This window comes from Lissotriton vulgaris, chromosome 7, assembly GCF_964263255.1.
Source record: "Lissotriton vulgaris chromosome 7, aLisVul1.2, whole genome shotgun sequence".
NCBI classification, from domain to species: domain Eukaryota; kingdom Metazoa; phylum Chordata; class Amphibia; order Caudata; family Salamandridae; genus Lissotriton; species Lissotriton vulgaris.
The window spans coordinates 674,986,795-674,999,486 of record NC_141695.1 but is presented as its reverse complement, the minus strand read 5'-3'; the positions used below and the strand labels follow the sequence as shown (position 1 = coordinate 674,999,486).

The 12,692-nt window shown below is 57.6% G+C and overlaps 1 protein-coding gene, 1 non-coding gene and 1 pseudogene across 3 annotated transcripts in view; 1 reads left to right on the top strand and 2 right to left on the bottom strand.

The window, feature by feature from the left end:
- Positions 1 to 12,692, top strand: part of COIL (coilin) — a 150,989-nt gene that overhangs the window by 55,102 nt on the left and 83,195 nt on the right. The gene's annotated exons all lie outside the window — the stretch shown is intronic.
- LOC147702226 (18S ribosomal RNA) lies at positions 2,374 to 3,464 on the bottom strand (annotated as a pseudogene).
- On the bottom strand, positions 8,887 to 12,587 carry LOC147702225 (28S ribosomal RNA). The gene has a single exon (XR_015298671.1). It is a non-coding gene; the product is annotated as a 28S ribosomal RNA (ribosomal RNA).

Below are 12,692 nucleotides of genomic sequence, written 5' to 3'. Positions count from 1 at the left end.
TATAACACAACCTCACATCCATACCGGTCCGTCTTACCCCTAATTATACCAAACCCTTCATTTTGCAAACTGATGCATCAGAGGAGGGATTAGGGTCTGTCCTTCCCCAAGAAGACTACAAGGTAAGGAGGAAAGACCAGTGATATTCAGCCACAAATTATTTCCACAAGAAAGACACTACTCCGTAATAGAATAAGAAGCCATCACAATCAAATGGGCTATCGGGTCTCTCCGATACTTTTTGGAGGGCAGAGAATTAACTTTATATACAGATCATGCCCCATTAGATTGGCTGTCTCATAACAAAGGGCACAATGCCCGGCTAGTGAGATGGTTCTTAGCATTACAGCCCTTCCAGTTCTATACCTGTCATAGAAAAGGAAGAAACCAAACTAACGCTGACTTTCTATCTCGATATCCTGTAGAAGCGAATCTTGCAGGCAAGAAAGTTAGGGTGGGGGGAAGACCAGACCCGCTCCCTGAAAACACTCTATTATCCCTAGGGTACCCAAACCCAACCTCCATAATCAGCCCTCACTTACCTCTTTCGTCCCAGCACGGCGAGCAGCTCCAACAGCTCCTTCCCTTTAAAACAGAAGAGGACAAGGTTAACATCGTCGTCGCGTATCCTCTGCCGAAAGGAGGGGTCAAGTCTACCCAAGCTAACAGCCAATTACCGAGGGGAGCAAAGAGTCAATAGAGGACTAACAAAGTGGAGCAGAGGTGATGGGGCCCGGAAGACACTGACGAGAACAGCGTGAGCCCAAGTCGCGGCCCAGAAGAGGAGAGCGGAGCCACACGGGGAAATAAAGAAAATAGCCAACCACCAGCTGCACAGACAGGAGGCAGTGCTCGAAGACAACGAGGCTCCAAAGACCTGGAGCGAGATGTGGTGGTCGCCCTGGGAAGTGTGACTCCCCCGCCGCAACTCAGGAGCGTTGGGGCTTTCCTGGTATGTGCTCGGTAAGGGTGGGGAGGCGTACGGGACAGTTCCTTGGGAAAAAGGAGGGGGGCAAAACGAGACAAGTGAAGGTTGGGGGACTAAATGAAAGCATTGCTGCCCTAATCAAGGAAGTGCCGGTGTCCAGAGGTCGAGACCCGGCCCATTGAGTGTTTTATTTTTGTGGGGGAATCCTTTTAACTCTTTTGTTTTCTTCTCCATTTGTGGGTAGAAGTTGGAATAAAGAAGGGGAGGACGTATCCTAGTGGAAGCAAAGCCAGAGACTGGGCTTGAAAGAATGTTGAAAAGATAGAAAGAGTTTTTCAAGCAGAGATGACAAAAGGAGCACAGATAATCCCACACCGTATACAAGAATTAACTGCGGTATAGACTAAACACTATTGCACATTTTTATTTTTCATTGCGCACTCTCCCTTCCCAAAATCCTAGTAGTAATTGGAGGAGGTCTAACAAATAAAGAAACAACCCCATTACAAAAAAAGAAAGGAGGGGGAGACTGCTTTACCATATTAAATAGAAAGGAGTCCACCCCCAACACCCCTGGTTGTGATGACGGTCTCTATCCCTTACAAACAACATATGCTAGACCTTCTTACTTACCTTACTCTTCCTGTCTTCTTCCTGGCGCACCGGGGAAGACCCACCACGGAAGCACAAGCATAAAACAAATGGAATGAGAAGATTACCATTGAAAAGAGAAACACTCCAAGACCTTATCAGCAGCCTCAATTATGTCCAGTCTTTCCTTATTTTTCCTTTGATATATTTTTGTTCGCAGTTGTTTCTCTAGACTTTCCTTCAAATAAACGCCAAAATTAAGAAACGCATCCGGCCTCCTAGATTTCTCTTTAGCCTATCCCTCACAGGGGGTCACCTGAGTTTTTGGCCCCAGGCTCGGCGGCCATCTAGGGAAACCTACCAAACCCATACATTTCCGAAAACTTTCTGTGTGGGAAAGTTGTGGGATCACCAGTCTGACACACATTTCCTACCACCCAGCGTTCCCCCAGATCTCCCGATAAAAATTGTACCTCACTCGTGTGGGTGGGCCAATTACCCGCGACCGGCAAGGGCCCAAAACCTATTGAGGAGACCTCAAACTTATCACAAAATGACCTGGTTTTGCAAAGGGGGCACCTTTTTTTTTTTTTTTTTGCCCCGGGCTCGGCGGCCATCTAGGAAAAGCTACCAAACCCAAACATTTCTGAAAACTAGACACCCTGGGTAGTCCAGTTTGGTATGGCTTGCAAGGAACCCCCAATGTTTTCCTACCCAGTATCTCTTGCTAACCTCAAATTTACCTGAAACATCACTTTTTTCCACACACATTCGTGTGGGAGACTCGGGCTCCACTCCTTGTGGTGCTCTTCCGTCAATTCCTTTAAGTTTCAGCTTTGCACCCATACCACACCTGGAACCCAAAGACTTTGGTTTCCTGGAAACTGCTCGGCTGGTCATGTGAATAACTCAGCCGGGGCGCTAGGCTGCATTGTTAATGGTAGGAACTACGACATTACCTGATCTTCTTCGAACCTCCGACTATCGTTCTTGATTAATGAAAACATTGTTGGCAAATGCTTTCGCTTTGGTTCGCCTTGCGCTGGTCCAATCATTTCACCTCTAGCGGCACAATACCCCCCGGCCGTCCCTCTTAATCATGGCCCTAGTTCCGAAAACCAACAAAATAGAACAAGAGAACCAGAGTCCTGTTCCATTATTTCTAGCTGAATTATTCAGGTGACCGGCCTGCTTTGAACACTCAAAGTAAATGTTTAGGACCCCCTGGACACTCCGTCAAGAGCATCAAGGGGGCGCCGAGGGGCTGGGACAGGCGAGGCAGTAGCTCGCTTCACGGCGGACGTCCAGCTCTATCCCAAGATCTAACTGCGAGCTTTTTAACTGCAGCAACTTTAATATACGGTATTAAAACTGGAATTACAGCAACTGCATGCACCAGACTTGCCCTCTAATGGTTCCTCGTTAAAGGATTTAAAGTGTACTCATTCCAATTACAGGATCTTGAAAGAGTCCTGTATTGTTATTTTTCGTCACTACCTCCCCGAGTCGGGAGTGGGCAATTTGTGCGCCTGCTACCTTCCTTGGATGTGGTAGCTATTTCTCGGGCTCCCTCTCAGGAATCGAACCCTGATTCCCTGTTACGCACGGTCACCATGGTAGGCACAGAAAGTACTATCAAAGGTTGATAGGGTAGACATCCGAATGTATTGTCGCTGTCACGGGGACGTGTGATCAGCCGGAGGTTATCTAGAGTCCCCAAAACGGCCGGGCGAGTCTGATAAATGCACGCATCTTGGGAGGTCGCGCTCGTCGGCATGTATTCGCTCTAGAATTACCACAGTTATCCAAGTAACAGACGTAGCGATCAAAGGAACCATCGCTGTTTTAATGAGCCATTCACAATTTCACTGTACCGGCCGTGTGTACTTGCGCGTGCATGGCTTAATCTTTGAGACAAGCATATACTACTGGCAGGATCAACCAGGTAGCCGCACCTGCTGACAAGGTGGGTTGGGAGCCGCATGCCCGTCTCCCTGACCGACACCTTCACATCCCCTCTCGGAAAGCCTGCTGGGGAAGGAACCCACCCGCCTGGGTGGGGAGGCTCACTGGGGGTGGACAGGTGCGGTCACACGGGCACCAGAGAGTCCGGCCATTTCCCCGGAAGGGAGAGGCGGACCATGGCGCAGCCTGTGCGGACGCAGGGGTGCTGAAGCTGGGCAGCGGCATCCGTCGGAAAAAGTAATTCTGAGCTGCTGCAGAAATGTGCTGCGTGGAGAGGGGTGAAAGTGGCGCGCCGGGCGGCAGCATCTGGGACCTGGCGCCACCCAACCTCTTCCGCTAGAGTCGGACCACTGGGGGGCGCAAGCTGCTGAGGCCGCTCAGCCTTCGCTCTGCTGTGTAGGGTGAAGGGCCTCTGCCAGGCAGCAGACCTTCAAGTCGGAAAGTCCATGATTGATGGAAGCTCTTTCCTTGAAACAACAACTGAGGCTAGCCAAGCAGTCCATCCCTTAACGGACCAAGCATGCCCAATCGATCGGAGTACATGGCAACGGCTGGCACCTCCCCTGGCAGACTGCCCTGCGCGGGCAGGCTCAGAGAAAAAGCCCATCGGGAAGGGCTGGGAGGCAGGCGTAGAAACGGACCCCTGAGTGCCTGGGCGGGCAGGCCCGGGCCCTGGCTTCCCCTGGCTCTGAATCACCAGAACTCCCGGAGATCCTAGGTTCCCTCTCCTTATTAATCCTGAGGAAAAATACCCTCCTTTCTTGTAATCCGTGTGCACCGGGTGACAGAGTGGACCTCCTAGGCTTCCAGGGCAGTCCGGCCATCTGGTCACCCCATTGGAAAGCTGTGCGTGCGACCAGATCGACGAGGGGAAAGGAGCGGCCAGATGGCCGTGCTTAAAGGATAGCCGTATGGTCGCTCTGTGCCCTAATGAAAGGACAAGCAGGATGCGGGGGTAGAGATGGGTCTGCTGGCACCTTGACAAGCAGGCGAAGCGGGCTAGGACTGCCTGGGACCAATGGTCCCCCATCCCGGGCCCTTGGTGGAACAGGCAAGCCGGGGGACGGAGCCCGGGGAAATTTGCGCCTGCCCCAGGGCCCGGCCGGACCCCCAGGTTACGTCGGACTACCAGGCCAGATGCACAGGGGAGGCCACTTGGGAACAGCGGGACCCCTTCCCGGGCTCCTTGCCATGCGGCAGGCAGGAGGATAGAGCCTGGGGAGGGGAGGGCACCCTTCCCAGGTTCGGGAGGGCGCCCTTCCCAGGGTCATCGGTGGCCCTGAGCCCAGCAAAGCTGGGGGAGGCTCCCCGGGTCCAACGGAACCCTGTCCCAGGCCTTTGGCGGAGTGGCAGGCATGGAGACGGAGCCCATGGTGGGAGCGCCTGTCCCAGGGCCCCTGGACCCCGTTGGGTTCCTTGGCCTGGACGTGCAGGGGAGGTCCCACTGGACCCTGTCCCAGGCGCCAGCCATGCGATCGGCCAGAGAACGGAGCCCGGGGTGGGGAGGGTTCCCCTCCCCAGGGCCCTCTGGCCCCGTTTAGGAGCTCCCAAGCCCAGCCAAGCAGAGCCCGATGGAACCCCATCCCAGGCCTTTGGTGGAATGGCAGGCCGGGAGCCCAGGGTGAAAGTGCCGCCCCGGTGCCCGGCAGGGCCCCTGGACCCTGTTGGGGCGCTGGGCTCGGACACGCAGGGGAGGATTCCTTGGCCCCGCTGGACCCTGTCCCGGGCACCCTGACACACAGGGCCGAGTACGGAGCTCAGGGTGAGGTGGGTGCCCTCCTCATGACCCTCGGGGGCCCTATTCGGATTGCCTGAACCCAGCCAGTCAGGGGTAGGCTCCCTGGACCCCCGTCCCGGGCGCCCTGCTTCGCTTTGGGCTGGGGGACGTCCTGGACCGTCTGGTCGGCAGCTAAGAACCGCAAGGCCAAGAGGGGTTCCAGAATACCATGTCCCTAGTAATCCGGAGGAAGGTTAACCCGCTTTCTGGTAACCCGTGCGCACTGCAAGACTTCCTGGAGCCCTGACTGGGCTCACGTGGGCGAAGAAAACCTCATCAGGACTTCCAGGGTAGCCCGGCCATCTGGTCTAGCCCTTGGAAAGCATTGGGCGCGACCAAGAGGAGACTGGAGTGACCAGATGGAGGTGGGTACGACCTGATGGCCCAGGCCTGAAGGACAGCAATCTGCCTGCACTGAGCCTTCACGAGAGTACTCCCGCCTTCCCTTGGAGGGCTCAGGGCTCTGAGTCCCAGCGAGTCAGAGACCCCGGTAGGGCCTTCAGCCCGGGGCTGCGAATGATCACCGACCCGGGGGATCCCCAGGCAACGTGACAGGAGAGCGTAGCTGGAGGGAGGCCTGCCTGGGCCCGACGAATACCCCGTCCCAGTCCTGATGGAAACTCCTTCCCACGCCCATGGTGGAGTGAGAGTAACGGAGCCCGGTGCCCTGGGCCCAGCTGGAGGTCCTGAGCCGGCACACGCAGGGGAGGACTCCCCCGGGACAGCGTCCCAGGCGGCCTGCCACACGGCAGGCCTAAGGACGGAGCCCAGGACTGGGAGGGGGCCCTCTGCCCCAGGGCCACCAAGGGCCCGGGCCGGAGCGCCTCTACAGCCAAGCAGGGGCAGGCCCTCCCAGGCCCATGGGGGAGCGGAGGATGTAGCCCAGGATAGGGGCTCCCGGACGCCCAAGGGAGGACTGCATGGGCCCAATGTACCCGTCCTAGGAACTTTGCCATGCGGCGGGCTGGAGGACGGAGCACTGAACAGGGGGCAGGTTGTGGGGGAGTGTGCTGCCCAGTCCTAGCCCATCTGGTTGGTGGCTCAGAACTGCCAGCCCTTGAGAGGTTCCGGCATACCCTCTTCCCAGCAATCTGGAGGGAGGATACACCTCTTTGTGGTAACCTGTAAACACAGAGTAACAGAGGGGACCCAAGATGTGAACGCGCCTGACCTCCTGGAGCCCTGTCTGCGATTGGAGAGGCAGATGGGTCCTCATCGGGTCTTCCAGGGTAGCCCGGCCATCTGGTCGCGCCATTGGAAATCATTGCTGGCGACCAGCTGGTCGAGGAGATGGGCGTGACCGGATAGCCCGTGTCAGAAGGATGCCCATCGGCCCTCCCTGAGCCTTCACAGGATGGCTCCAGCCTGCCCTTGAAGGGCTTGGGGTCTCTGTGTCCCCGGGGTTAGGAGACCTCAGCTGGACCTCAGGCCCTGGGCTCTGAATGGGGGTCCCTGACGGACAAAGCAGTAGGGAGGCCTGCGTGGGCTCGATGGAAATCCCGTCCCGGGCTCTCGGATCCTTTTCTGGCCTCAGGACAGGGGCTCCCATATCTCAGGGCCCGCTGGAGCTCAAGCCCCAGGCAGGCTCCCTTCTTCTGAACCCAGCCTGGCTAGGGTTTCACCCCAGGCCCGATAGACCTCTGTCCCATCCTCCCGGGCCCGATGGACCCCCTGTGCCGTACACGTGGACCCTCAGCTGCCCGCAGGACCGGGGCTCCCGCACCCCAAGGCCCGCCGGAGCTCAAGCCCCAGGCTGGCTCCCTGCTTCTTAATCCAGCCGTGCCAAGGGGTGCCTACCCCGGGGCTGATGGAACCTGTCCCAGGCACCCGAAACCTTGGCTGCCCGCAGGACTGGGGCTCCCGCACCTCAGAGCCTGCTGGAGCTCAAACCCCAGGCCCGCTCCCTGCTTCTGAACCCAGCCAGGGCAGGGCAACCTCACTTGGCCCAATAGACCCCCATCCCTAATACCTGGAACCTCGGCTGCCTGCAGGACGGGAGTTCCTACACTTCGGGCCCGCCGGAGCCGAAGCCCCGGGCCCGCTCCCTGATTCTGGACCCAGCCAGCCAGGGGAGAGCCTCCCCGTGCCCAATGGACCCCTGTCACGGGCACCCGGACCCTCAGCTGGCCGCAGGACGGGAGCTCCTGCACCTCAGGGCCTGCCGGAGCTTAAGCCCAGGCCCCGCATCTGCTTCTGAACCCAGATAGGTCCGGGAGAGCCTTCCCGGGACCAATGGACCCCGTCCCGAGCACCCGGGCCCTGGACTGCCCGCAGGACCAGTGCTCCCCTACCCAAGGGCTCGCCTGAGCCTTTGGCGTAGGACCTGGTTCCTGCTTATGACCCCAGCCAAGCAGAGAGAGCCTCATCGGGCCAGATGGATGCACCCCAGGGCCCACCAGAGTCCAGGCCCAGGTCCCGGCCGCACAGGGGCAGCATCTCTTTCTCTGGCGGGCTGGTAGACCCGGGCCTGCTGGCTCCCTGCCCTGCCCCGAACCCGGCTCAGGACCTTCCTTTCCTCTCCAAGGCTCGGAAACTCTCACTGGGGAGCGTGGGGTCCACGCTCCGGTGTTTCCAACCAAGCAGCCCAAAGCCACATAGGCACGATTGACCAGAGTCCGGTCTGGACTGTCCCAGGCCGCCCTGCCCGTGGAAGCCTTTTCCTCCTGCCAGTGTGGAGCCCGGGCCCTGCCCGAGCTCTGACCGAAGGGCACCACCGCGGCCTCCCTCCCAGCTGGAGAAGAGGGCTGATTCCCGCTTCCCTTTTGCCAGACCCGCTCACCCTTAGGAGAAGGGGTAACCCGGTGCCCGGCCTTCCGACCGCACCTCCTAGGCGGCGCAGGACATCCACGAGTCTCTACCATCCCAGACCGGGCCCAGGCTTCGTCTGCTCAGGGCTTCTCCGAGCTCTCCTGGGCTCTTCCTCCAGCTCGGCGCCCCTTCATGCAGGGCTGGCCTTCTACTGTTCTTTTCCTCAGAGCCAGCAGGTTGCTAGGCAGTCCTCCCCGCTCTGCAGCCTCCCTGCCCTGGCTACTGTCTGTCACCCCCTTCACTCCTCCAGACTCTGGGCTCAGTGTGCTGACTCGGGCGGGTGTACCTTGCTGAAGCCGGGGGCAGGAAACAAGGAGGGTAAAGTCCACGTCCTCTCCCCGTGGGCCAGCCCGGGGAGCCCATTTCCCTCGACTATGTGGGGAAGGACAAAAGTTGGGAGTAAGTCCGAACGGCTGGCAAGCCGGCTATCTGGTCGCCCAGCCCGCAAGGCCATCAGGTCGCACAGCCAGGCGACCAGATGGCCTTGGACAGCCGTACCCAGTCACATGCCAGTCTGACGACGGCGGGGGTGGCCAAGCACTTCGAGGCTGCTGCTCGTGAGGCTCCTTCCTCGGGGCTGCTCGCCTCCCTGCAACTTGTGCAGAAGCATTGGGAAGGGGGCCGAGCCCAGGCCATCTGGTCCTTCTGCTGACTCGCAAGGGATGGTGGTCCCTGTCCCTGCACCCTGTTGAGGCAGGGCGGGAGTCCCCCGTGCTGGACAGCACGTGGTGGAGGCGACCTCCGCATCCCTCCTGCTAGACTAGCGACAGAGGGACCCACCCCTGGGTGTGGTGGAGGAGTGCGCCCACGGACTGAGACAACAGCTTGGCTCAGAGGATGACTTTCAGTAGATTGCAGCGAGGTTGCTGCTCTGCTACTTACGAAACCCTGACTCAGAATCAGGTCATCTCAGAATGATTTAGCACCGGGTGCCCCACGAACATGCGGTGTACTAAGGCCGATGGAGGCTGCCCCTTTCGTCCGCACTCCGGTCCCCAAGCAAGCGGTTCTACGCACCAGCCCCCAAAAGAGGCCGGCTATCCCAGGCCAACCAGGGCTCCATGGCACTGCGGTATCGTTACGGTTTAGGGGGTATTCTGACTTAGACGCGTTAACTCATAATCCCCAGATGGTAGCTTCACCCCATTGGCTTCTCAGCCAAGCACATACACCAAATGTCTGAACCTGCGGTTCCTCTCATACTGAGCAGGATTACTATTGCAACAACTCATCATCTGTAGGGTAAAACTAACCTGTCTCACAACGGTCTAAACACTGCTCACATTCCCTATTAGTGGCTGAACAAACCAACGCTTGGCAAATTGTGCTTCACAATGATATGAAAAACAGCCGACATCGAAGGATCAAGCAACGTCGCTATGAACGCTTAGCCGCAACAAGCCAGTTATCCCTGTGGTAACTTTTCGGACATCTCTTGCTTGAAACCCAAAAGGTCAGAAGGATCATGAGGGACAACTTTCAAAGTCTGTACTCGTACTGAAAATCGATATCAAGCAAGCTTTTGCCCTTCTGCTCCACCCAGAGCTCACCTTAGGACACTTGCATTATCGTTTGACAGGTGTACTGCCCCAGTCAAACTCCCCACCTGCCACTGCCCCCGGGGCAATTCGTTCTTGGCGTGCCCTGGACTTGGAGCCAGACGCGAGAGCCCCACGGAGCTCGGCCCGCCGCACCGGATAAGTGAAAAAACGATAAGCAGTGGTATTTCACCTGAGCCTGAGGGGCTCCCACTTAACCGACACCTCTCATGTCACTTCACAGTGCCAAACTAGAGTCAAGCTCAACAGTCCTTCTTTCCCCGCTGATTCTGCCAAGCCCATTCCCTTGGCTGTGGTTTCGCTAGATATAGGTAGGGACAGTGGGAATCTTGTTCATCCATTCACGCGCGTCACTAATTAGATGACCAGGCATTTGGTTATTTCTGTACCACCACAGAGTCCTAGTTACTCCCTCCAATTCATTGAATTTCTTTACTTTGACATTCAGAGCACTGGGCAGAAATCACATTGCTTCAACACCCGGCTCGGGCCTTTGCACTGCTTTGTTTTAATTCAACAGTCGGATTCCCCTGGTTCGCACCAGTTCTAAGTCAGCTGCTAGGCGCCGACCAAGGCAGAACGCCGGCCGACGCCTCCGGGAGACAACCATCGCAGCTGGGGCGATACACGGAAGGGCCCGGCTCGTGTCTAGAGTTGGCGCTGCCCTAGACCCCACGTCCAGCCGCGACGCACACCCAGCTCTGCTTTGCACCCTAGCCCGACCTACGCAGCTCTTAGAGCCAATCCTTATCCTGAAGCTACGGATCTGACTTTCAGACCTACCTTACCTACATTGTTCCAACATGCCAGAGGCTGTTCACCTTGGAGACCTGCTGCGGATATGGGAATGGAATGGCATGGCATAAGATATGCACCCCCTCTGAATTTTCAGGAACGAGCAAGAGCTCGCCAGATGCAGCTGGAACCGCATCGCTTTCCAAGGCTAGGGCCCTTCTCTCGGGGCAAACCCATTCCAGTGCGCCCTGCCCTTCACAAAGAAGAGATACCTCTCCCCGGGGCTCCAGTCTGCTTTTCCGGGATCATTTGCGTTACCTCACTGGACGCCGCAAGGGTGTCTGTCTCCGCCACTCCGAGTTTAGGGATCTGAACCAGACTCCCTTTCGAGAACGCCGCTCGCCCATGTCTTAGGACTGACTAACCCATATTCAACTGCTGTTCACATGAAACCCTTCTCCACTTCGGCCTTCAAAGTTCTCGTTTGAATATTTGCTACTACCACCAAGATCTGCACATTCCGCAGCTCCACCCGGGCCCTCGCTCCGGGCTTCCATGCGCACCAAAGCGGCCCTCCTACTCATCTCTGCTTAGTTCCCGCAGCTCTCTGTGCCGGCGACGACCGAGTATGGGCCCGACACTCCAGCACCATCCATTTTCAGGGCTAGTTGATTCGGCAAGTGAGTTGTTGCACACTCCTTAGCGGATTCCAACTTCCATGGGCACCCTCCTGCTGTCTATATCAACCAACACCATTTCTGGGGTCTGATGAGCGTCGGCATCTGGCGCCCTAACCCGACGTTCGGTTCATCCCGCAGCACCAGTTTTGCTTACCAAAAGTGGCCCACTAGATGCTTGCATTCCATGTCTGGCTCCACGCCAGCGAGCCAGGCTTCTTACCCATTCAAAGTTTGAGAATAGGTTGAGATTGCTTCCGCCAAAGACATCTAATCATTCATTTTACCAGATAAAACTAGGGACTCTGAGCCCCAGCTATCCTGAGGGAAACTTCGGACGGAACCAGCTACTAGATGGTTAGAGTAGTCTTCTGCCCCTATATCCAGGTCGGACTACCGATTTACACGTCAGGACCGCTACGGACCTCCACCAGAGTTTCCTCTGGCTTCACCTTGCCCAGGCATAGTTCACCATTTTTCGGGTCCTATCATGCATGCTCATGCTCCACCACCCTGACGTAGCGGGCAAGACGGGCCAGTGGTGCTCCTGCCGATAGCTGTGTGGCGGGATCCCACCTCAGCCGGCGCACGCTGGCCCTCACCTTGATTGCGCCACAGGGTTTCACTCGTTCTACGACTCGCGCATGTGTTAGACTCCTTTGTCCATGTTTCAAGGTAGGTCGGGTGGGTAACCGGCATCTCAGCAGACCTTTGCGCCAGGCGTGGGCCTCCCTGCCCGGCAGCGTGGTCTGGGCACACTGAGCACAGTCCGCCTAAGTCGATAGTCACGCCGGAAGCAGTGGGCCCCTTCCCCGTCCCTCGGGTCGGCCAGAGCTGCTGCCGGGGAGGGCACGGAGGCAAGCGAGTCTCCCTTGGCCCGCAGACATGGCAAAGCCGCTGCCGGGAGGGGGCCGTAACACCCTCTGCCAGAGCAGAGGGCCACCTGCCACCCCGAAGCCTTACCAGCTGACCCTGAGCCAGTCGCAGCGCACAACCAGGGAGGAAATGCGCCCTGCGGGGGCCGGGTAGGGCCTGGGTGCCGGTCCCGCAGAGGGTATCCGGCCCCGGGCCACCGACCTTCCTGCCGTGTTGAATCCTCCGGGCGGACTGCAGGGACCCCACCTGTATACCTCTCAACGCTTTCACGCCTTCTTGAACTCTCTCTTGAAAGTTCTTTTCAACTTTCCCTTACAGTACTTGTTAGCTATCGGTCTCACACCTGTATTTAGCCTTATCACCCGCTTTGGGCTACATTCTCAAGCAACCCGACTCCGAGAAGACCCGAGCCCGGCTCGCCAGGTGCCGCTACTTGCCTAATACTGTCTGCGGAGTGAGCCTCGATCAGAAGGCATTGGACCCCCTGAGCGACGCCGGGGAGTTAGTCTTCTGTATGCCACATTTCCCAAGAGGCCGGGCGGGCATTCGGCGCTGGGCTCTTCCCTCTTCACTTGCTGTTACTGGGGGAATCCTGTTTAGTTTATTTTCTATTTTCCTCTGCTTAGTAATATGCATAAAATCAGCGGGTCCTCACATCTGATCTGAGGTCGTAGTCGAATGCCAAAGCGTAGGGGAGCTGGGAAACGCAGGGGCCGGCGTCCCGGCAGCTCACCCTCTTTCCCCGGATCAGAAGACCCATGCCTGTGGGGGCGGGC